This window comes from Plecotus auritus, assembly GCF_963455305.1.
Source record: "Plecotus auritus genome assembly, chromosome: 2".
NCBI classification, from domain to species: Eukaryota; Metazoa; Chordata; class Mammalia; order Chiroptera; family Vespertilionidae; genus Plecotus; species Plecotus auritus.
The window spans coordinates 80,430,091-80,455,609 of NC_137771.1; positions in this window are offsets into that span (position 1 = coordinate 80,430,091).

Here is a 25,519-nt window from a genome sequence, read left to right on the forward strand (position 1 = left end):
TTGTTTATTACCCAAATTAAGTGATTGTCTCATTATTAAGTTTTAGGAATATACTTGGAACTTAGTGATTTTTTTACAAGTTCATTTGAAAGTTTAATAATCTCTCCATTTGACATGTAATAAAGGTACATGCCAAATTGCAAGTCAAGGTACAAGTCTATTGCAAAAAGGCAAAGAGAGTTTTCAGCCCTTTCAGCAATGTTCTTAAACTTTGATGCATATCTGAATCACCTGGGGAACTTGTTTTATTTGAGACTAGTTTTGGCTGGAGATAATGGGGTAACAGGAAATTTATTGCCCAGGATAATCAACCAAATGTATCAGAAGCACCTGAAAAGATAGCGACACGTTATAAAGCCTTTCCCTTTGATCTTGTCATGGCTGATTTCTCTCATTGAAACCTCAGCTGAAAAAGCATCTTACCAGAGAAGCTCTCTTTGACCATCCAACTGAAATTATTCACCGGCCCACATCCCTTCACATTAACCCTTGGATATTTTCTGTTATTTGTTTGTTTTATAATGAGTCACTCTTTTCTCTCATACTTCATGCTCTGCCAAAGAAATAACCTTGCTTCTCATGGTTGGTTGCTGCTGAATCCTCAGCACCTACAATAGTGCCTGACAAATAGTAGAGCTTAGTCACTGTTTTCTGAGTGAATAAATGTCTGGCTTACTCTTCATCCTATATAATAAAAGAGTGATATGCAAATTAACCATCACTCTGCTACACCCACAAGCCACGCCCACCAACCAATCAGGAGCAAATATGCAAATAAACCAAACCAAGATAGCTACGGCCACAGAGAGCAGGAGGGAGGCTTGGGTTTCCCCAGCAATGGAGGAAGCCAAGCTTTCTGCCTGCCCTTGCTGGCCTAGGCCTCCACTCAAGGCTACAAAGTTTCAATGATAGAAGATACATAAACCCAAACAGAAATGGCGGCAGCCACAGAGCTGGAAAGAGCAGGAGGCAGGGTTGCCCCCGGCGATGGAAGAAGCCAAGCTTTCCACACACCCTGGCCGGCCCAGGCCTCGCTTAAGGCTACAAAGTTTCAATTATAGAAGATACATAAATCCCAATAGAAATGGCTGCCACCATGGAGCAAGCAGAAGGCTTGGCTCCGCTCCAGGCTACAAAGTTTCAATTGTAGAAGATAAATAAATCCCAGATACCAGGGCCTCCGCTTAGGTCACCAGGGGGCGTGGCCGGCCTGCAAACCACCACAGGCCCCTCGCCCAGGCCACCTCACGCCCCAAGGGAATCCCCACCCTGATCTGGGACACCATTTAGGGCAAACCAGCTGGCCCCCACCCATGCACCAGGCCTCTATCCTATCTAATAAAAGAGTAATATGCAGATTGACCATCACTCCGACACACAAGATGGCTGCCCCCATGTGGTCAAAGATCCTGCCCCCATGTGGACACAAGATGGCCATCATAAGATGGCCAGCAGGGGAGGGCAGTTGGGAGGGACCAGGCCTGCAAGGGAGGGCAGTTGGGGGCTATCAAGCCTGCAGGGGAGGGCAGTTAGGGGTGACCAAGCCGGCAGAGGAGGGAAGTTGGAGGCAACCAGGCCTGCAGGGAAAGGCAGTTGGGAGGGACCCAGGCCTGCAGGGGAGGGCAGTTAGGGGTGACCAGGCCTGCAGGGGAGGGCAGTTAGGGGCAAACAGGCTGGCAGGGGAGCAGTTAGGCATCAATCAGGCTGGCAGGGGAGTGGTTAGGGGGTGATCAGGCTGGCAGGCAGAAGCGGTTAGGGGCAATCAGGAAGGCAGGCAGGCGAGCAGTTGGGAGCCAGCAGTCCTGGATTGTGGGGGAGGGGTCCCAGATTGGAGAGGGTGCAGGCTTGGCTGAGGGACACCCCCCTCCCTCGTGCATGAATTTCGTGCACCGGGCCTCTAGTTAATAATAATAATGAATAATAATTTGTTGATGATGATGAATATGCAGTTTTCATTAGTGGTCATTTAATATGGTTGATAATGTTATATGGTTGATAATGTTATCTGTAAAATCTAACTGGAAAATTTCTCTAGCTGAGGGAATGTGCTTATCTAGCACCTTTGAAACACGAATTCACAGTTAGAATCACTGATTTCTTTTGCTGAAGTTAACTGATCAGTCCATAGTTGCAGATCACAAACCAAATTTTCAATCTGACATTTCCACTGAATTCAATAAAGTGCTCCATTTTGCCCACAATCTGGTAGGATATTCTCAGATATCAAAATTCAGAAATGTAATGTTACTTTCTTTAGTAACTTTAAGACCAAATTAAATTTTTGTCTTGAGCCCAGTCTTGTCACAGCTATCATTAAATGTTATTATGATTTAAACTAAGAATTGAAGTAGGTGAGGCCACATATAAAAGCACTATATAAACATAGCATTAGTTTTTTTAAGTATATGGGATTTGGAAGCAGACGGACCTGAGTTACAATCCCAGTTGTACCACTTCTTAAACTATATAACCTTGGGCAAGTCAATTAACATATTTATTAATTTGTGAAATGAATACAATATGACCTGCCTCCCAGGATTCTTTTAGGAAATTAAATCAGATAGCCCTATGAAAAAATGATTAGCACAGAATTTGACATATAATAACACTCAATTATGGTTATCATTATTATTTTTATCAGTTGTGGGAAAATGGTTTAAATAGATGAAGCTTAATTTCATTTTTTTATGTCTTCCTTCATAGCACTCTCCTTCAAGTTGGAAATTCCCCTTTCCTCATTCTTTCTAAGTTTAGTCCTTCTCACTCCTGCTTTTCCTGCTAATGTTACTCATCCAAATAAATAAAAAGTCTTTATGGAAAGATCTGATTCTGTTTACTATTTCTACTCATCATAGTATTAAATTGATGTGCTATTATTGCTCCCTTCTCAGTTTGGTTTTACATCTTACTCCAATTATGAGAGGAGAATTTCTGTCTCAAATTGAAGAACTTATTATCGCCAAGCCAATAGTAGGGAGAGATTATCTTTGGCAGAGATACATACCTATAAATGCTGAGACAGTTGGTCTTGGTGGGATCTTATAGACACCTCTCTCTTCCAACCTCAATATGGCATGAGCATTGTGGCTCAGCAGTGGGCCAGAAAACTCCCATGTGACTATTGGACCCTAGATCCCCAATGACAGACCTTGGTCCTCTTTATTGTATTCATTCATTCAGATAGAAACATTTATCAGGGGTCCTCAAACTTTTTAAACAGGGGGCCAGTTCACTGTCCCTCAGACTGTTGGAGGGCCGGACTATAGTTTAAAAAAAAAAAAACTATGAACAAATTCCTATGCACAATGCGTGCCTGGGACCAGTCGGCTGCTAAGCAGGACAGGCAGCGGCACCAGGTGGGCCGGATAAATGTCCTCGGCGGGCCGCATGTGGCCCGCGGGCCGTAGTTTGAGGATGCCTGGGAGTGCAGTGCTCTTTTATCTCAAGACAATTTCAGATCAAATAATATAATCTTTATCCCAATAAATGCTTCTGAGGAAAGCATATAAGCTGCTGATATTAACGATGACCCTTTGTTGTCTGTATATATACACTCAACTCAGAAATATTTAAATGACAGCAGAAACACTACTATTAAATTTTAAAAAGATTTGATTTTAATTCTGTTGGATATGTAAACATCTTTAAGTAGTTTGTTTTGCTGATAGGGTAAATGAAATACAGCTACATGTATATAATGACATATACTGTCTGTGTATACCTACCTATTACTTTCTACCTATTCAGAAGATTGTGATACATTATAAATAGAGGAATGATAAACAATTCCCAGAGAGAAAGTAGAATGAAGTTGGCCCTACCACTAACTTAGTGCTCAATTACACTAATAGTTTGAGATCTATGCCAAATCATTTTTCATTTAACTGTAGGGTAGAAACTGTACCAGTTGTGACCTGCTCCTGCTTAGATAAGCAACTGCGGCAAGCACTCTGGTGTGTTGCGTGCTGATCTCATCAGGGAACCATGCGTAGGTGGACTTCTTGGAAGCTTATGGTTCAAGGTCAGAAAAGTAAAAATTGTTCAAATTCATTCCCACAGACATAAAAACAAACTCTTAACTGATTTCTGTCTCTTCTTTCAGCCCTTTTCCCTGTCCCATTGCAGACATGGGTTTAATAGTAATAATGCTTTCATCACTAGATTTTTTTATGGTATATTAAAGTCTTCCAGAATTTTGGTGAAAAAATACTTCCCTTTCCTATTCTATTCAGACCATGTTTTTTTCCCCCCTCAATATTCCAGAAAAAGACTTGCTTTTGAAACATATACTGAATGTGCTACACAATCTTTCTGGACTGTGGGGACAGTAAAAATAGATTTAACATGATACCTCCTTTAAGAAGCTCACAATGCAGCAGGCAAACTGGATATGAAAAATAATATAAAAATTCTTTGGAAGAATACTGAGCTAGTTGCAATGGGCATACAAAACAGGAAGAAACCATGGGGATCACAGGAAACTTCACAAAAGAGACGATGTTGAGTTACCCTTCAATGACACAAAGAGAATGGAAGGGCATTCCGGGCAGAGAAGAGCATGAGCAAATCAATGGGAACTGGAAGAATGAGCACTGTGTTTAAGAACGGAAGCAATTCCAATTGGGCAGAACATAAGGTTTATATGGAGAAATGAAAAATGGTGAGAAGCTGGACTCTTGGCTCAAGAACCATGTTAAATAGAGAAGAAGGCCAACAGGAGTATTCTCATTGGTGAATGACACGGTCAGACTTTTGCTTTAAAAAGATAACCCTTGTGGCAATGTGGAAGATGGACTGCCATGAGAAAACATAAAGGACAGAGAAATGAAAAGTCCATGGCAGAGAGACTAGAAATGGACAAAAGACAATGCATTTCAGCAATGCTTTTGCATTAGAATTGCAAAATTTGATGACCAAATGGATTATAAAAGCATGAGGAAAGAATGAGTCAAAAATTTAATAATTGATTAAATTGTTATTAAGCACCTGCAATGTGCTCGGTACTTTGCTGTGCACTGGGTATATAAGGGTTACTAAAACAAAGTATCTGCAATTATGCAGCTGAGAGTCTTGTGAAAGAGACAGAATGATCCCAAATTTCTAATTCAGTTTATGGACTATCAGGGATGGGGAACCCTTTTACGGCCAAGGGCCATTTGGATATTTATAACATCATTCGCAGGCCATGCAAAATTATCAACTTAAAAATTAGCCTGCTATATTTGGCCAAACATTTAATTAACTCACCCCTAACGCCTTGGCAGGGCCAGTCCTAATGATTTCATGGGCCTTATCTGGCCCGGAGGCCATATGTTCCCCACTGGACTAGAAGTAGATACTGTTTATTGTTCTTAGAAACATAAGAAGAGTTAAAAGCTTAAGGACAATGAGATTTTTGAGTTTGTTTTTAGTCCTGGCAAGAATAAACTGTCTGAAGACCATAAAAGTGGAGATGAATGAGTGGTCTGACCTAGAAAAGAGAATAGAATTGATGCTGTATATCTGAGAATTGTGAGTTTAAATATTAGTCATGGGAATAAATTAAATTATTAAAGGAATGCAAATAGAAGAGAGCAAAAGATGCTAGAGGATATCATATCTGAGCAGAGAAAAGGAGTTTAATATATGACTTAAAATGTGGTAAACAGAATTAAGAGGAGAACTCTGGGGGAAAAAAAGGGAAGAAAAAGTTAAAAAATAGAGTAGTAAGGTTTACTTAAAGCTAATGTTATCCTTGCTTTGGTGTAAGAATGACCTCATTGACCATAAATAACACCAAAGCTTAGAGATATTTCTCCTACCCTGGGTTTTATTTTGTGAATCTTCATTTATTATAAATTATTCTCTACTAGGAGGTATACATGAGAAACTATCTGGGCTGGCTAAAGATTTTGATCTGAAGAGATAGCAAGGAATAGCTTTGGAAATCTTGAAACTAATTTCTTGTTCCAGAATTATCAGTAATTCCCACCAAAATCCATTTAGACAAATGTACTATGTACTAAATGGAAAAAGTTCAAGAACCTGTGTGTTTCCTCTTGCTAGTAGTTATCAGCTATTATCTTTTGGAAAGATCCTGGGTATCTTTAAGTGGCATTATCTGTGTGTTGCTGGAACACCCACAGGAGAGAATAAATGGTAGATGTGCACAATGGCTTGTGTTTTATTTAAAGTATGGTGGAACTGCCTCAAAAGACAGGCATTTTTCCAGTGACCTATGTACTGTAACTACTTTTCTGAACATCAAATAAAAACAAGTTTAAAGAGAACACTGAATCATTTTACATTGTGAGAGGAAAAACTAGGAAATATCCTTTAGATAATTAGGACATTTTCAATGTTTATGGAGACAGGAGTGAGGTATTGTAATAGGTAAGGGCAGAGACTGTGATAATAGGATGCAATATTTAAAACTGAGATTGTCTTAGAAGATTTGGGCTGAATGTTGGTTAAGATACAGTAAATGTTACTGCAATACCACTTCTATATGGAGTAGGGGGGAGGCTCACTCTGTAAATTCTGCCTACTTTTTTGGCAAAATGTGAATTATTCCAGCTTGCAAAGCTATCTTTGTGCCAGCTGAAACACATTTGTATACTTTTGGTGCTAAAAGTGAGCCAGTGAAACCTCTTTTCCCTACTGGATTCTAGTTCTTCAATTATGATAACACCAAGTAAGCAACCCCAGTTATCTTTAAAGCCTGAGGGCATGTGGATGGTTTGGATGCAGCGCTTTAGCAATGTCCAGGCTGGGTTCCTTTGCTAGAAGTACATGAAGCCACAGATATGACCTTGCTACCTGGTTCATATCATCCTGCTTGGAAAAATGAAAGAAGCCTGGGCTCATTCAGACAGTCATCCCTGTGCTTCAGTATATGCGACAATGGCCAGGTGGTCATAAGAAGAAGAAACTTTGCAATTATGGTACATAACCCCACCCTACCTGAATGTCAACAGGAAGTTGATAATAAAAGCAAATTCTCACTGTTCTTAAATCAAGAGAGGGTTTTCTGAGAGGAAAGCCGAACTCGTTTATTATAGCTAAAAATAGAAAGTGCTTCTTTAAAATAACAGCTATGATACAGCTTCTTGGGGCATTATTCTGTTTTTATATCCCCTTATTTTAACTTTCAAAGAAAATTCGATCTTTGGAGGAACTGTTTCGTTACTATTCAACTCTTGGTGCAGGTGATCATTGAAGATGGGCCGCCTGCTGCTCTTAAAGTAATGAGGTGACATCATGACCAAAAGAAGCAGCTTGTCATTAAATTGCACCCACTCCTGCCCCAGGTGGGAATGACTGAACCAGAGAAACTGCATCTTGAAAGGAATTTGGGTGTGCAACTGTACAGGTAGGAATCCTCTTCAACAATGCATTTAAACAGCTGAGATCTTTGTACCTTAGGTGTGGGAGAAAATTCTCAATGTTTTTCAAAATAGAATTAGGATGCTTACAAAAATAATGATTGTCCCAATTAATATCAGAGATGTATAGAATTCCAATCTTTCCAGAATTATTCATTTTTCCTAATTATAGCCACAGAAACTTATTTAAGGGCTGTATTTGAGATAGGCAACCAAAATGATAGGGCCCCAAACTATTTTTTCCTTCTCCCCCTTGAAATAGTTGCACTGTTACCATTCTCTGCATGGCATGCAGTACTTGGAGACAGCACATAAGAATCAGGTTGAAACTATTCTGTTCAATCAAGAACGAACTAAATGTCAGAGACTCAATGTTCTAGATCAACAATTTCCAGGATTGATACATCTTAATCAAGTAATTAGGTGACTTCTTCGGTGGTGTTTTCCACACCGGAGAGAGGAACAGATTTGCCGCTTTGCTCGGATGGCTGCTAGCAGCAGTGTTGGTTGTTAACAGAGACATTTACACGGAACCACCAGTTGGCAGGGGCTAACACTTTGTTACTTGCTATTCCCACATGCTGAGGATTGTGGGAAGGCTGCCAAGCTTTCTGTCTCATGTAGCTCTTCAGTATAATAACAGCAACAGCAACAAAAAGCCTTGGAAAAAAAAGAAGAAAAGTGAGTAAAGGAAACAATGAAACTAAGTCCCAGGTTTTATATTAAACTTAAATAGAATGAGAGATTTTTAGTTACATTTTCTCTCTCTCTCTCTCTCTCTCCCTCCCACTCCCTCTCCCTCCCTCCCTCCTTCCCTCCCTTTTTTGCTCTCTCCCTCTCACCCTCTGCTTAAGAAGCATTTTTAAATTGAGATTGATGCTTCTCAAACTTTAAAGTCTTTTAAAATCTGTTTGGGGTCCTGTTAAAATAACAGATTCTGGTTCCACATATTGCAGGTGGGTACTAAGGGTATTCATTTCTAACAGGTCCAGGTGACACTGATGCTAACAGTCCTGGATTATTATTGGATAGAAAGGGCTGAGGGGATGGTAGAGGATGATAGAAGGAATAACACATGACCAGATCTTGCAGTGAAGGTGCCAGTTGTCTGACAGGCAAGGGCTCCAAAATGACAGTGATGCCTTATGATGTCTTTCTGCCTCACCCCTTCTAGATGCTGGGGATTGGACCATATATATACATAAGCTATGGTCCTATTTAGTAATCTCACCTGTACTGGAGTTAGAAGATCTTGATCCTAGTTTCGTTTCTGTTATTAATTAGTTGTGAATTAACAGGCAAACCATGCAACTCCCTCGGTATCAATTTGCTCACAACAATCCCAGAAGTTGAAATAGGATGGCTGGGAAGGTGAGGGGCATGACGGAATGGTCTGGGAAGAGCCAGGGGTCCAGGTTGTAAGTAACATCAACAAGCAAGTAGTGGGAATTGACCATAAGGACTCCAATTCTTATTCCTGAGGAAGTGACTAAGATCAGAGTAGGGCTCCTCCTAGATCAACTAGGATAGTAGGTGGGGAATAGCATGAAAGGTGGGCAGGGCAGGCTTCATAATTTATGAGCACTGTGCAAAATGAAAATGCAGAGCCCTTATTCAAAAAGTAGGAAACAGTGACATGAATGTACTGAAATATAAAGCTTTTTCCTTTCTTCCCAATCTTTCTCAATTTATCATGGCGTTTTTATTTATTATTTAATATTTTAATGAAAAAAAAATAAAAATTTTACATTATTGGCAAGAGTTATATCATTTTTAAAATTGTGCAATTCCAGTTTTAAATTAAAATAATATGAGCATTTAACTGTATGTGGAATTGCCAAAATGACATATTTCATGGTTCATACATGAATATGTATTTTGTTCTCGCCAGAAGAGTGAAAGCATGGCACAAAAATAATTCAACTAACAATTTTTGACTTCTTTATATGCACAGATTTTATCTTTCCCTTTCTATCTATGTCATTGTGTTTCAGCATAATGGTTGAGTAATGTGAGAAAGTAACATAAGTAAGAAAGGACACATTAGGGTTTCTTATTCGTTTGTGTTTCTTAGAATGCTATTGACATTTTTCTGTGTTAGAAGCAAGTTATAGTTTGAACACAAAGTGTGATCTTTTGGGGCTGTCAGTGCTCCCCACCGCCACTTCACTCAGTTGTAGATGTAACATGTTTCCTTGTATGTACTCTGGATCTTGCTGAACTTCCACACATCATAGACCCACTGGAATTCTGAACCTATGGGGCATCATCAGTACTAATTGGGAAACATCAATAGGAACAGAGAGGCAAGAAGTGGAGGACATGCATAAGGTGCGTACCTCCTCCTTTCATAGGCAAGTTCCATTGTCCCAAGGGACTTTACCTACAAAACACAGGTTCAGAGATAAAATTGTTAAGAATTTCAAGACTCCAGGGTAAACTAAGATTGTTGGTAGAGTATTAAATTTGACAGTAAAATAATAATCAAGTTTTCAGATTAATTTAAATAGGCTAATTGAAATAAGTGAATATTCAAGAAAATTTAATTGTACTGGACGAAAAGCTGTTCCTAAAGTGGTAACTAAAATTTCTATTGGTAGTTCATCTCATGGTAAAATTCCTGAACATGCAATGAAACTAAAGCAGTCATATTTTTGTGCAAAAAATTAAAATTTAGTTATTAAGACTGCATTATAAAATTTACAAAAGCCTCCATTAATCAAAAAAGGGGGGGATAGTAGGGTAATATCATGTGAGGAAAAATATCCTATAAGTAAATTACATCTAGAAAACTTTTACTTTACAAAATTAATTTTCATTTGTAATGCTAACAGCAAGACACCCATGAAAAACACACATGGTGTCTAAATAAGACAAAGGAAAATTGTTTGGGCAAAAATAAAAAGGATCCCAAGTAAAATTTATAGAAAAGATTCCTTTATTAACTTTTGGTCGAGAATATGTTTGTATATTTTCAGAAAACAACTCCAAGACCATGTGGATTCCTGCAACAGAGAGGAATTGACAGGTCTGCTCCAACCACGAAGACAAGAGGAGAAACAGTCCAGAGATGGAAGACGCTGACGACGCCTTGCCATGCTAGCAGTCAGCAGCTGTGCGTCGCAGCAGGTTGCCTAGGACCAAACCAGAGAGGGTTGGACCTGCATTGCCACCATGTGCCCACCATCCAGATATCATTGCTGACAGGTACACATAAGGAACTGTTTGACATTGAAACGGGGACTCAGAACTGTTGGACATTGAAATTGGGACTCAAACATTTTTTGTTATTATATGTTTATCTCTAGTCTGCAGAGGCAAGATTTTTTAAAGGAAAGAAATGGGGAAAAAATAGATACAGAGGCAAAGAAGCATTGAATAGACTGTCAAACTACAGCGGGAAGGCAGGGGAGGTTGCGGCGGGGGGCCTGTAAGATCAACCGAAGGACTTGTACGCATGCATATAAGCATAACCAATGGATAAAAGACACTGCGGGGGGGGGGGGGGGCAGGTAAAGGCATGTACTGGGGGGAAGGGGAGGCCGGGGGAGGTCAATGGGGGGAAAAAAAAGGAGACATATGTACTACTATTTGTAATACTTCAAACAATAAAAATAAATAAATAAATGAAAATAGAGTGCTAGAAAAAAAAAAAAAAGAATTTCAAGACTCCAGAATCAGAGTATTAAACCAAGTGTGAGATAACAGGCAACTGGACTGGTTAAATGTTCATGAAACTAACTCTGGATGTGAGAACAGAAGACATGAACCAAGGTAGTGATTGATCCAAAAAGTCAAGGCAAAAATCTGGGAATTAGAACTGCATTAACCTATCTAATAAAAGAGTAATATGCAAATTGACCTTCCCACCAAGACACAAGATGGCCGCCCCCATGTGGTCAAAGATGGCTGCCCCATGTGTACACAAGATAGCCACCACAAGATGGCCTGCAGGGGATGGCAGTTGTGGGAAGATAGGGGTGACCAGGCCAGCAGAGGAGGGCAGTTGGGGGGGACTCAGGCCTTGAGGGGAGGGCAGTTGGGGAAACCCAGGCCTGCAGGGGAGGGCAGTTGGGGGGACCCAGGCCTGCAGGGGAAGGCAGTTGGGGGGACCCAGGCCTGCAGGGGAGGGCAATGCGGGGGGGGGGACCAGGCCTGCAGTGGAGGGCAATGGGGGGGGGACCAGGCCTTCAGTGGAGGACAGTTGGGGGGGACCAGGCCTGTAGGGGAGGGCAGTTGTGGGTGATCAGGCCAGCAGGGAGGGCAGTTAGGGGTGACTGGGCCAGCAGAGGAGGGGAGTTGGGGGAGACCAGGTCAGCAGGGGAGGGCAGTTGGGTGGGACCAGGACTGCAGGGGAGGGCAGTTGTGGGGGTAGGTCTGCAGGGGAGAGCAGTTGGGGGGGACCAGTCCTGCAGGGGAGGACAGTTGGGGGGGACCCAGGCCTGCAGGGGAGGGCAGTTGAGGGGGACCAGACCTTCAGGGGAGGGTAGTTGGGGGGGGGCAAGGCCTGCAGGGGAGGACAGTTGGGAGGGACCCAGGCCTGCAGGGGAAGGCAGTTGAGGGGGACCAGACCTTCAGGGGAGGGCAGTTGCGGGGGGGGGGGGGGACTAGGCCTGCAGGGGAGGGCAGTTGGGAGCCAGCAGTTCTGGATTGTGAGAGGGATCCCAAATTGGAGAGGGTGCAGGCTGGGCTGAGGGACAACCCCCCCCCCCCCCATACACGAATTTTGTGCACCGGGCCTCTAGTGATCATAATAGAGAGATTGGTTTAATTCAATGTTGAGACTTTAAATTCAGGGAAATTCTGCCAGATTAAGAAAAGGATTAATCTCACTGTTTGGGGTTATATGAACTATGAAGTTTGGAAGTATGTGACATAATTGGATAATGTAATGTATCTTATCAATGACTTTCATGGCATAAAAATTTGTGCAATATTTTCTTTCCATTTCAGAATGATAGAGTTGAAAGGGAAACTGATTTTAAGGTTGAAGAAATAGATCTAATGGGATAAAGTGACTTGATTTATGTTACAAAGTTTCTTAGAATCAGGATTAGAATCTAAATTTTAAGAATCCTAACTCAATGTCCTTTTGAGTTCCCTATGCTAGTTCCTTCAATAACTCATTAAGATGGCAAGAGGTCTCTACTGGTAATGTTGAAATATTTTTCATGTCTGTTAAAACAATGAGGAAAAAATAAAGAAAAAAATATACTATTGATAGCTTAATCAAATGCTGGAAAATTAGTCTTTTCTCTTTCTTGACTTTACTGAAATAGTTTTAATGGAAGTAGTGTCTCTATAAGACTTGTGATGTTGAGTTGGATAGTAAAGTATCTGAGAGGCTGGCTTATTCAGAAAGAGTGATTAATTATACTTAGTGTTGAAGCTATGAGTAAGGCAGGGTCATAAAGTCAAATGTTATGTAGGTGGATGCTGACAGATTAATGTGAAATGCATGAGTGAGGGCTTCAAATAGCAACAAAGGACTCTAATGGCCTTCTAGCTTAAAATGTTGCCTGACAAGCTGTCCCTCACACAGTATCTCTGATTCCCCCTCCCCCCACTAAAATTCTCATGAAGATAAAGGAAAAAATCAAAACAAAACAAAAAAAACAACTGGTAACAAAAACAAAATCTGTCAGTCCATTTTTGCCAAATATGAGAGCAAATTCCACTAACTAAAATAATTATGGAGCTTAACAACAAATGCAATGAATTCATCTTTTCTCCAGAAACCAAGAAAAACCTTCAGCCTGAAAAGATAGGTCTCTAAATCAGAGACCCTGGGTTTGTACAAACTGAAAGCAAGTTGTTTGCTGTATGTATGTTGCACTTGAGGCAATCAGAGTGCTCATACTTGTTCCCCAGCCCCATTGGGACCTCCTCTGGTATATCCTCTTTGAAACGGGCTTTCAGAGAACGGCATGAAAAGGAGTAGCAATTGTACGGATGGGAACAGGATTGATTAGTTGTAGTATACCAGTAGTGTATCTTGAGAGCTATGGTTCTAAGAAGTAGATCATGGTTTTAAGATATGGACAAAGAGAGCATTAATGACTGAAATTTTGCACCCCCCTGTTTGTGTACCATATATTCAGTAGGTTCAGAGTGTGAAAGAAATAGCAGAGATAGAATTAACCCCAAAGGATTTAGCAGAATAACATGAGTGCTATGCTTACCAGTGTTACCAGAGGCTGAGCTTCTTCAGCAGTGTCACAGAAAAAGAATTTCAGGGACACTTGAAAAGAAGGAATTTAGTGATAGTGGGAAAATTTATTAGAGCGAAAAGTGACATGAGACAATACACTCTTAGAGAGGCAGAGAGTGCTGGCAGACTATAGACTGCCCTGAGGTCCTTGCCTCCATATATTTCCTTAAGTTTTTGGAAAACAGCAGGCTTTCTTTTAAACTATCCAATCTCTTTCCTGGCTTTTCCCAGGCTGGTGCTGGTGCCCTATCCCTATCCATTCTCTTTCCTGCATTCTCCAATCAACTTATTTCCCAAGACTTTCCCAAGCTAGTGTCTTCCCCATCTTATGGTCACCATTTTGGCTCCTACTGCACATGCCTCACAGTATTGCTTCATCATTTGGCTTCTAGTGCACATGCACTCAGTGAAATAAATTTTACCTTGCCATTTTTTCCCTTCTCCCCATTAATCCAGCAGAACAATTCTGGTTACCCCTCTCCCCCTAGGGTGGGTATAAGGTTGTCTTTCCTGCCCAGTTGACTAGGTAGGATGTTGTCCAGAAAGATGCTGGTTACTCCTTGAGATAACTGTGAAACTGCTGTTTCCCAACTTAATCAGGCTTAGTTTTTCCCCTTCTCTTTCATTAATAACTAATTAACTGCCTATTTGACACTAGGTTCTTGAACTTTTACTAGGACAGTGACCATGAATATATTTTCCATGTTCAAATTAAGAAAAGATATCTATCAGTACCCAAGAAGACATTGGAAGGGGTCAAGAGAAAGCTACAAACCATTTTTTTCTAGTGAAAAATATTATTTCTGGTTAGAAAATATTTTATTACAGAATGGCTGGTGTGGGGGATAAAAAAATTAATACTTTTCCTCCCACCTTTTAAGTTCTTCTAGCTGGGCTAATAATCACATTAACAGAGACAGATTAATAGGAGAAAATAAAAATTTAGTATATGCACATGGGGAATTCACATACTCATGAAAATTCCAAAGATAGTGAGTCAACATTGGATATATATATGACATTTGGAAAAAGGAGAAAAGGGGGGGAAAAGCAGAATACATATGGCAGGGAAATTCTTGCTAGACAACTCAGAAACAATAGGACAGGGACTATCTAAGGCTAAGCTAACAGGCCACTCCTGTTTACCACACTTAATTCAAATTAGGCTAAGGCAGACATCCTAATATATCCTTCCTGAAGCAGTTTTTTTTTTTTTTCTGTATGAATCTATAGAGCAGGAAAGGGAGGAGAGTCAAAGGTTCTTTCTAAATCTTATTTCTTAATAAACAGCTTAAAATCAAAATCCCAGATGAGTAGCTTCAGGTAGCAAAACTGGTTCTTTTCACTGGAATATAAAAAGCATGATGAAGAAAAGGGAAACATCATAAAGATTCAAAACAATGGCATATCTTTTAATATGATCTCCTAGAAAAGCCAGAATAAAGTTTTAGTAAACTCCTGGATGGCCTCAGTAGAATGCACAATGACACATGTGAGAGATTATGTGAGAGGAGCGCCAAAGGACTGAGCAAAAGGTATTGTAATGGCAAAGGAGCCGAGGGAGATATAAAAGAATTGAAAGGTTACAATAAACACAACAGAAATAAAAATCTTTGTCAATGAGAACAAGAACCAAATGAATATTCAGGAAGACTGAAATTTCTTACTTAGAGGGTAAATTGGTAAAGCCCTCTAAGAATATAGGTGATAGGACAGATGATAAGAAAAAAAAGATGACAGACATCGAAGAAAAAGAATTTATACAATTTCTCTAAAACAGTGATATTCCAGAAAAAGAGAAGAAAAAGAAACAGATGTAATAATCAATGATTTAATCAAAGAAGACACTTTGAAAAACAAAATGACTTCAGACCAAAATCATTTCTTTTATTCCAAGAAAAATTATTCAAAAGGAACCCAACTAAAACTCATCTCAGCAAAATTTTGAAGTAAAAAAAATTAAGAAAAAATTTATATATATTCTGAAAAAAAGATAAATTGGTTACCTAAAAATAATTTGAACATGGCTGATTTCATATCTCTTCTAAAATATTTACTATATGAGTAATTAGAAGGCAATGAAGACTACCTAAAGGTTTTAAGGGAAAAGATTTTGGTTAAATAATTTAAAAGTCAAATATTTTCTCTTGTGAAGACAGTAGAAATATATAGATACCTTTTTGTCCCTATAGGAACAAGACCTTAAAGTGTGGTACCTTAGTGAGCTTTTTAGAAATAAATGTCTTTAAAGGTTTACTCTGACTACCTCTCGAGACTACCTAGAGGTTTTCAGGGAAAAGATTTTGGTTAAATAATTTAAAAGCCAAATATTTTCTCTTGTGAAGGCAGTAGAAATATATAGATATCTTTTTGTCCCTATAGGAACAAGGCCTTAAAGTGTGGTACCTTAGTGAGCATTTTAGAAATAAATGTCTTTAAAGGCTTACTCTGGTTACCTGAGAAATGATTCAAAAAAGAAAATAAAATCAGCAAATCATTATAGTAAAGAATTTATATGTTAAGCCAGTTAAGTGTGAAGGTAAGTCTAAATTATTTTACAAAGGTTTTGTAAAACAAATCTAAATGTAAAATAAATTATTAAAATAATACATACTTATACTATACATAAAAATAACATTTAAATCTTAGAAAATGCATTCAAGCAGTATAAAATGGAAGCTTAGGAATTAAAAGTGTGTTAAATTCTACTGCCATGAAGTAGCATTGTAAGTAATATATTTCATGCTTGCTTTTAATATTTAGAAATAGAATGATTTCAAAATAATTTTAATATTTAAAAGAAAACCACTAAAAATTACAAAAATTATACAAACAACTCTATAAAAATTAAAAGTAAAGAAATTATAATCTACAAAGAACATTATTCAAAAACCATAATAAAGCACAAGAAACATAAACCATTAAATCAAGACTGCATAAGTGTGATGAAGTATTATGATTATTAAAAGCAAATTATTTAAAATATCTTATTAAAATTATGAAATATAGACAATTCAACATGTAGAGGTAAATTTTTAACATTAAATGTCTGTTATTAAAAAGATGAGAGTTCCAAAACCAATGACTTCAGCCTAGACTTTTAGGAAGTAAGAAAAAAACAAGTTTAGCCCAAAGGAAAAATAAATAGTAGCAATTTTACCAAAACTCTTTCAAACAATTGAAAAGAAGAAATATTTCTAACTTATTCAATAAATTCAGCAGTACTCTGTTACCAAAGCCAGAAAAACACATTTCAGAAAAAGGAAACTACAGACCAATATCCACCATGTACATAGATATAAATTTCTGAACAAAATTGTACCAAATTGAAGTCATAGCCTATATAATAAAACAGTAATATGCAAATTAACCATCATTCCGCTACACCCACAAGCCACACCCACAAGCCACGCTCACAAGCCAATCAGGAGCAAATATGCAAATAAACCCAACCAAGATGGCTACAGCCACAGAGAGCAGGAGGGAGGCTTGGGTTTCCCCAACAATGGAGGAAGCCAAGCTTTCCACCTGCCCTTGCCGGCCTAGGCCTCCACTCGATGCTACAAAGTTTCAATGATAGAAGATACATAAATCCAAACAAAAATGGCGGCAGCCATGGAGCTGGAAAGAGCAGGAGGCTAGGGTTGCCCCCGGCAATGGAGGAAGCCAAGCTTTCTGCACACCCTGGCTGGCCCAGGCCTCCACTTAAGGCTACAAAGTTTCAATTATAGAAGATACATAAATCCCCCCAAAAATGGCTGCTGCCATGGAGCAAGCAGAAGGCTTGACTCCACTCCAGGCTACAAAGTTTCAGTTGTAGAAGATAAATAAACCCCAGATACCAGGGCCTCTGCTTGGGTCACCAGGGGGCATGGCCAGCCTGCAAACCACCACAGGCCCCTCGCCCAGGCTGCCCCACGCCCCAAGGGAACCCCCACCCTGATCCGGGACACCCTTTAGGGCAAACCAGCTGGCCCCCACCCATGCACCAGGCCTCTATCTTATCTAATAAAAGGGTAATATGCAGATTGACCATCACTCCAACACACAAGATGGCTGCCCCCATGTGGTCAAAGATCCTGCCCCATGTGGACACAAGATGGCCACCACAAGATGGCCAGCAAGAGACGGCAGTTGGGAGGGACCAGGCCTGCAAGGGAGGGCAGTTGTGGGTGATCAAGCCTGCAGGGGAGAGCAGTTGGGGGGACCAGGCCTGCGGGGGAGGGCAGTTAGGGGTGACCAGGCCTGCAGGGGAGGGCAGTTAGGGGCAAACAGGCTGGCAGCGAGCACTTAGGCATCAATCAGGCTGGCAGGGGAGTGGTTAGGGGGTGATCAGGCTGGCAGGCAGAAGCGGTCAGGGGCAATCAGGAAGGCAGGCAGGCGAGCATTGGGAGCGAGCAGTCCTGGATTGTGAGAAGGATGTCCGACTGCCTGTTTAGGCCTGATCCTACAGGGATCGGGCTTAAACAGGCAGTCGGACATCCCTTGAGGGGTCCCAGATTGGAGAGGGTGCAGGCTGGGCTGAGGGACACCCCCGTCCCCCGTGCATAAATTTTGTGCACCGGGTCTCTGGTATATATATATATAAAGCACCAATTTTCAACTGGTGTGCCACAAGAATTTTTAAAACATGCAATACCTCTATTTTGGGGCCCTGACCTCTTTTTCCTTAGATTGTCAAAAAAAAAAAAAAAAATGGGAACAGCCAATATAACAATAGCTATTTGATGTGAATGAATCAAAATTATACCTACTTTTTGTCAGATTGGCAAAAAATATAAAATATTTTTGGTGTGTCACAGAACTTTAGTAATCAGTTTATGTGTGCTATGAGATGAAAAAGGTTAAAAAAACAATGACATAATAGATAATAGTACATTATGACCAAGTGGAGTTTATCTCAGGAATGCAAAGTTGCTTTAACATTTGGAAATCAATTATTGAATGTTCTTGAGCATATTAATAAACTAGAAGAGAAAACCATGTGATAATTTTAATAGCCACAGAAAAAGCATTTGATAAAATCCAACATTTATTTCTCAGCAAACTAGGAATAGGAGGGAACCCCCTTAACCTCATAATGTATATCTAAGAAAAGTATACAACATGATACTTAATAGTAAAAGACAATGTATTTTCCATAAAATCAGGAATAGACAACAGACATGAATGTTTGTTCTCATCATTTCTACTCCAATATTGTACTGGAGATTCAAGCCAGTACAATTAGGCAAGAAAAATAAATAAAAGGGAAAGGAAGAAATAAAACATTTTTTTATTCAGAGGTGATATGATTGTAGAAAATCCATTGGAATCTACATAAAGCTACCATAACAATAAGTGAGTTTAGCAATCTTGCATGATACAAGATCAATGTCCAAAAATCAATTATATTTTTATATATCAATGAGCAATTAGAAATTGAAATGATGAAAACAATGCCATTTATAATAGCATAAAATATAAAATGATAGATTTGACTTGAGGTTTCAAGGTTTGTATAGTAAAAACTACAAAATGTTCCTGCAAAAAATTAAAGAGGATTTAAATATATGGAAGGGTATACCTTGTATATGGATCAGAAGTCTCAACATTTTTAAGCTGTCAATTCTTCTTAAATTAAGCTAAAACGTTAGTGCAACACTATCAAAATCCCAGGAGTTGTTTTAGAAATTGACATTGACAATTTCTTTTGAAAATTCATATGAAATGCAAAGTCTCTGGAGCAGTAAAAACACCTTTGAAAAAGAACAAAGTTAAAGAATTAACATTACATGATTTCAAAACTTATAATAACAGTAATCAAAGCTGTGTGGTATTGGTGTCGAGAGAGCAATGGGTAAATGTTTTAAAAAATAGACTCTCTCTGCAATAAGTGGTGTTGGGAAAATTGGACAGATACATGCAAAAAATGAAAATAGACCACCAACTTACACCATACACAAAAATAAACTCAAAATGAATAAAGGAATTAAACGTAAGATGGGAAAGCATAAAAATCTTAGAAGAATCCACAGGCAGAAAAAAAAAAAATTAGACTCACCCACATATAGACAACTAAATTTTGACCTAGCTTTTTAGCAGAAAACAGAATGTTTTTGTGACTTTGAGATAGGCTAAGATTTCTTAGATAAGGTACCAAAAAATACAAATTGATGATTTGGAATTCATCCAAATTAACATATTTTTCTTATCACAAATTTCATCAAACATGGAAATGCAAGTTACCATGCACCAAATTGTTACTTTCTGCCTAATCAATTTTGTTACTAAAGACATGTGGTTACAATAGAAAAGCAGATATTTTGCTTTTATCATTAATGCCCTTACATCCTGAACAAAAAGTGATATAAATACGTTTTGCTATATCAATACTTAACACAGTTTTATTGCCATTAACAAACTGAGGAATTAAGATAGTAGAGATTATAGCATCCAAAATAAGTTTATTTTATTTTAGCAGCCAAGTTACTGGTTATTTTATTTTAAAATATTTTTATTGTATTTATTGCAGTAACATGGTTAATAAAATTATTTAAGTTTCAGGTGTACAATCTATAATAATAAAAGCATAATATGCTAATTAGATTGGGCAGCTGAACACCTTCCAGACGACCTTCTGGCAGAAGCAGGAGCTGCGAGGGCTGAGCCCCTTGCACAAATTTTGTGCATCGGGCCTCTAGTTCTATAATACATCATCTGTATATTGTGTGTTCACCACCCAAAGTCAAGACTTCTTTCATTACATGTATGCCCCCTTTAGCCTCTTCTATCTTCCCCCATCTTCCCCCCTTTTCCCTCTGGTAATCACCATATTGTTGTCTGTGTCTATGAGATTTTTTGTTTGTTTTTGCTTAATCCTTTTGCCTATTTCACCCAGTCCTCCAACTGCCCTCCCCTCTGACAGCTGTCAATCTATTCTCTGTATCTGAATCTGTTTCTATTCTGTTTGTTTGTTAATTTTGTTCATTAGATTCCATATACAGTGTAGGGCAAAAGTAGGTATACAGTTTAGAGTATTGGAAACACAGAATATATTCTTGAATTACTATTTATTAATTATTGGATTATTTTCTATACTTTTGCCCCACTCTGTATAAATTAAATAATATGGTATTTGTCTTTCTCTGACTGGCTTATTTCACTTAACACAATACCCTTAGGTCCCTCCATGCTGTCGCAAAAAGTAAGATTGCTTTCTTTTTTACAGCTGAGTAGTATTCCACTGTGTAAATGTACCACCGATTTTTTATCCATTCAGCCATCTACTGATAGGCACTAGGCTGCTTCTAAATCTTGGCTATTGTAGATAGTGCTACAGTGAACATAGGGGTGTATATGTTATTTTGAATCAGTGTTTTGAATTTTTTCAGATATATTCTGAGAAGAGGAGTTGCTGGGTCATAAGGTTCCATTTTTAATTTTTTTTAGGAAACTCCATACCATTTTCCATAGTGGCTGTACAAATCTGTATCCCCACCAACAGTGCATGAGGGTTCCCTTTTCTCCACATCCTAGCCAACACTTATTTGTTGATTTATTGATGTTAGCCATTCTGACAGGTGTAAGGTGGTATCTCATTGTGGTTTTAATTTGCATTTTTCTGATGATTAGTGACCTTGAGCTTCTTTTCATATGTCTATTGTTGGTTATTTTAATCCATAGGTTCACCCATGCAAATAGCTTGGGAGTTATTGTTTTGTCCCTCTCCTCCCCCCTTTTTTTGCCAAACATTATTAAAATTAAGTCAAACAATAACAACAAAAAAAGTTGTCTACTTTTCTCAGACAAGAAGCTCAATAAATTTTTCTTATCTAGCTAGCAAACATTTTCCCCCATTTTACTCTTTGCATTTTGTATAGAGAAAGTTGAGAGAGAGAGAGAAAAGGGTCTGAACAAAATACTCCTCCTAACCTCACAGAATGAGGAATAATAGGGAAGCAAAGTTAGAAATTCTACATAGGAAGAAACATCTGGCTTTGAAAATATATTATTCTTTACAGCTAACATTTATAGGGTATTCAATATGTGCCCATCATTTTTAACTTTTTTATATTTAATATTTCATTAAATCCTGATAACAACACCATGGGGTTGTCCAAATTTTTCAAATACCACAATGAACATGGACCACACCAAGAAAATACTTACATATAAAATTCTGCTTCTGCTTTTTTATTTATTATTATTATTTTAAATGTCTTTTAAAATTGAATTTAGATAGGAAGGGAGTGGGAGGAGGGGAGAGAGAGAGAGAGAAACATTGATGTAAGAGAGAAACATCAATTGGTTGACTGGGTATTGAGCTGCAACCTGGGCATGTGCCCTGACCAGGAATTGAACTGTTGACCTTTAGGTGCATGGGAAGATGCTCAACCAACCGACTCACACTGGCCAGGGATGCTTCGGCTTTTATAAGGGGGTGAACGTCTGGAAGTAGAATGACCACTTATTAGTTATGCAAATATGTTTCTTGACAAAGCCCTAATAACAATTGCCCTAAAATAATACAGAAAACCAAAACAAAAATCACTACCGTGACATCAACAACAAAATATCCCTTAACAACACATTTGCAGTGAAAAGTTCTAGAGTGTATTGCTATGGTCAAGGGCTCAGATGAACTTCACTCCATATCTAACCATATCTAACTTCTGCATAAACTGTGTTCTTGTGTGTAATACAATTTTCATTCCGATGTCATTTTCACTTTCTCCTTTTTATATAAAATCAAATCATTGTAGATCCATAGAAACAGCTGTTTGTTGCTCTGCTTGCAAGAGAAAAGGATGTGTTTGTAGTTTCAGCAGTGCTGGTATTGTGTGAGTAATGTCTGTATTTGGTCATCTGCGTAGACGCTTATTAGTAGATGCAGATCATCCAAATTTCCTTTTAAAAATTACATGGAGTAGCTACCCATTCATTAGAGATGGATGAGGAAAGAGGGGAACACCAAAGATACTGATTTATCTCTTTACATAGTGATCTTTTTTTGGAGTATCCCCAGAATTAAATTAGAAGTCGCAGCTCAGAGAGTCACATGGCTACTGGTTATAGTGAAGTATAACTAACTCTCAATTATGAATATGCAAAACCACAGATAATCCCATATCTCATTAAGACACTTGTTTTTACTTATAATATGGTTGATCCTTCTACCAAAACACGGAACAGCTTTTATTGTCTCCTCCTTCATTTGTGGTCAGATTGCAGGCAAATGAGAAGGAAAGATAGGAATACAGAAAGTGGGGGAGGACATAGATAAATTCTACACAGCACACAGTAAGTAATCAGTCCTGAATATTTTAATTAAGGTGAACTGAGAGCAGAACTTGAGAAAAATAAGCTGGTGTTGACTTTACATTGGGAAGGTACGTTACTAAATGAGATGGGGCTAAGTGAAAAAACTAAGTCCTAAAGAGTACAGATGGACTCCAGGATTTTGCTACTTTGCCTTTTGAGGAAAGAAGCAAAGGTTGAAACAGGAAAATTATAGGCAAAAATAAAATAAATCTGGAAACTTAATTTCCAATTTAAAAGAATAGTTGTCTTAGTTTCTTTATGTCATTTACTTTTTCTTTTTGTTGAAATTTATTAAGAAACATGTATATAAAATGCACAATTCATTATTCATTAAACCCATACAATGCTCACTGAAAGCTCATTTTTTTCAAGATCCCAAGAAATGAGCAATGAATTTATTTTATCTCATTTCTTTCACATGTCTCTAATTTCTATATTTCTCAGTCTGCATCTATACTAAGACAACAAAATAAGAGATGAAAAAAATCACAAACCATTTTTTCCATATAATTTGACAAACAACTTTTTAAAAAATATTCACCCAAGGACATATTTTTATTGATTTTTAAAAAGAGAAGAAGGAGTGGGGGGAGAATGAGAGAACATGAGCGAGAGAGAGAGAGAGAGAGAGAGAGAGATTGACTTGAAAGAGCAACATCCATTGTTTGCCCTGACCAGTGATTGAACCCTTAGGTATGTGCCTTGACCAGGAATAGAACCCACAATGTGTATTTGTGTGTGTGTGTGTGTGTGTGTGTGTGTGTGTGTGTGTGTGTGACAATGCCCCAACCAATTGAGCCACCCTGCCAGGGCCAAACAATTTTTCTGATATACATCTTTACTGACCAGAATTTTTTAAAATAACAATTTATTAGTCACTGGTTTTATGCCATATAGATATAGTCTTGTATCTATCTTCTTGCTCTGAGTCTTACCTCCCACAGGCATAATATCTCTGGAGAACTTCAAAGTAAAATAGAATTAATTGAAATTTTCACTTGAACCTTTCAGAAAAGTCATATCATTGGTGAATAGAGCCATCAGTTTGTTCTTGATTCAAAAACTGCAGATAGGGAGACATGCCTAAAGAATTTGTGAGAAGCACTGCATAGGCGCAAAATTAAGTCAAAAGAGATGAGGCAACCCCTAAGGAATGAATGAAATTCATTCAATAGGAGAAATCAATGAAAGAAGCAGCCCAGATTTACATTATACTTATATTTACATTGAAACTAAGAGAGTTTTGATCACTTGTTGCTTGATCACTTCAAACCATTGCACTGTCTCTATTTTTCTTGACAGGGCAACCTTATATATAGGTGTAGTGCTAAACTGGCTGGGAGAGAGGGCATTTTGAACAGTTCTTCTCTCTAATTTTTTGGGAACTCACATGGCAGCACTGTTAAATGGCACAGCCAGGATGCCAGCTCAGGTGTCTTACCTCAACTTCCTGCTCTGTGTATGCTGTAATGCTTTCTGACAGGTAGTCCATAGTTCTTGTTAGAACCCTGAAATTGAATTGATTATCATTTTATTTGTTTGTTTGTTTGAGGGAAGAAGAGGAAAAGAATACAAGACAACAGGCTGAGAGTAAGGGGTAGCTGCATATGTGTAAGGAATGTACAATGAAAGAGAGTGGACACATTTCTCATATAACATGTCCATTCTCTCCAGTCTTCCTTTCTAGGCTCTTAATTGCCTTTTCTTCCTCATCTAAGTAGCCCAAACTTCCTTCATTTGATCTCCTATTCCTCTAACTGCTGTTTCTCCCTCTTTCCCAACTATAAAGTTGGCACCCCCCCAAAAAATGTTACAGAAGCAAGATAAAAATAAATAGCCTCAATATCTCTCTGATGTTATTTGGTATTGGCACATTTTTATAATATTAATCAATCATGTTTCATGCCTTACTTAATGCTTTATCAGCTCACAAAAGTAACCCAGTTTAGCAGAATTTGGATCAGGTAATAGATGGAAGCTGGAGGAAAGAATCCTGTATACTGAATTGGATAATGGCATGAAACCTTTAGGAAAACTGGCACAATCTGAATTAAACACCACTGGCAGAAAGAAGGAAAATACCTGTAGTGAAAATGAGACCTTGAATTGCACTTCAGTTCTTTGTCTCACCTGAATATTAAGAGATGGTAGGTTCAGGTATTTGGTCTGCTTACATAACTCCTGTAGGTCAAAGTCACCTACTGATTTGTACTAAACAACTGGGTGGAATCTACAGTGCATATCCTGAATAGAAATTAACAGTTTTTGTTTTCCTAACAGCCTTGTCTTTGTGCAGATTCTTGGCATTTTTTTTTTCTTTGTAGAAGTGAAAAAATAATGCTGCTGTAGAATGATAAAATAAGGAGAAGGGCAGGGGGGTTTGCTGGGCTCTGAAATCTCAGAGTAAAAAATAATACAACTGTCTTATAAATGCTTGTTAACACTCATCATTTAGAGCACAGTTTCACAAAGATTAGTTTGGATTTGTTGTAAGCCTATCTCAGCAGCAGAGTCATTTGTACTTCTTGCCTATGGGAACAGCTGCTATTTAGTTACTTGATTGGAGAGACTCACACCCTCTTAGTCCTTTCCTGTGGGCTCTGAAACTATCTCACTGGGGCTTTGGAAATCGAGCCAGGTT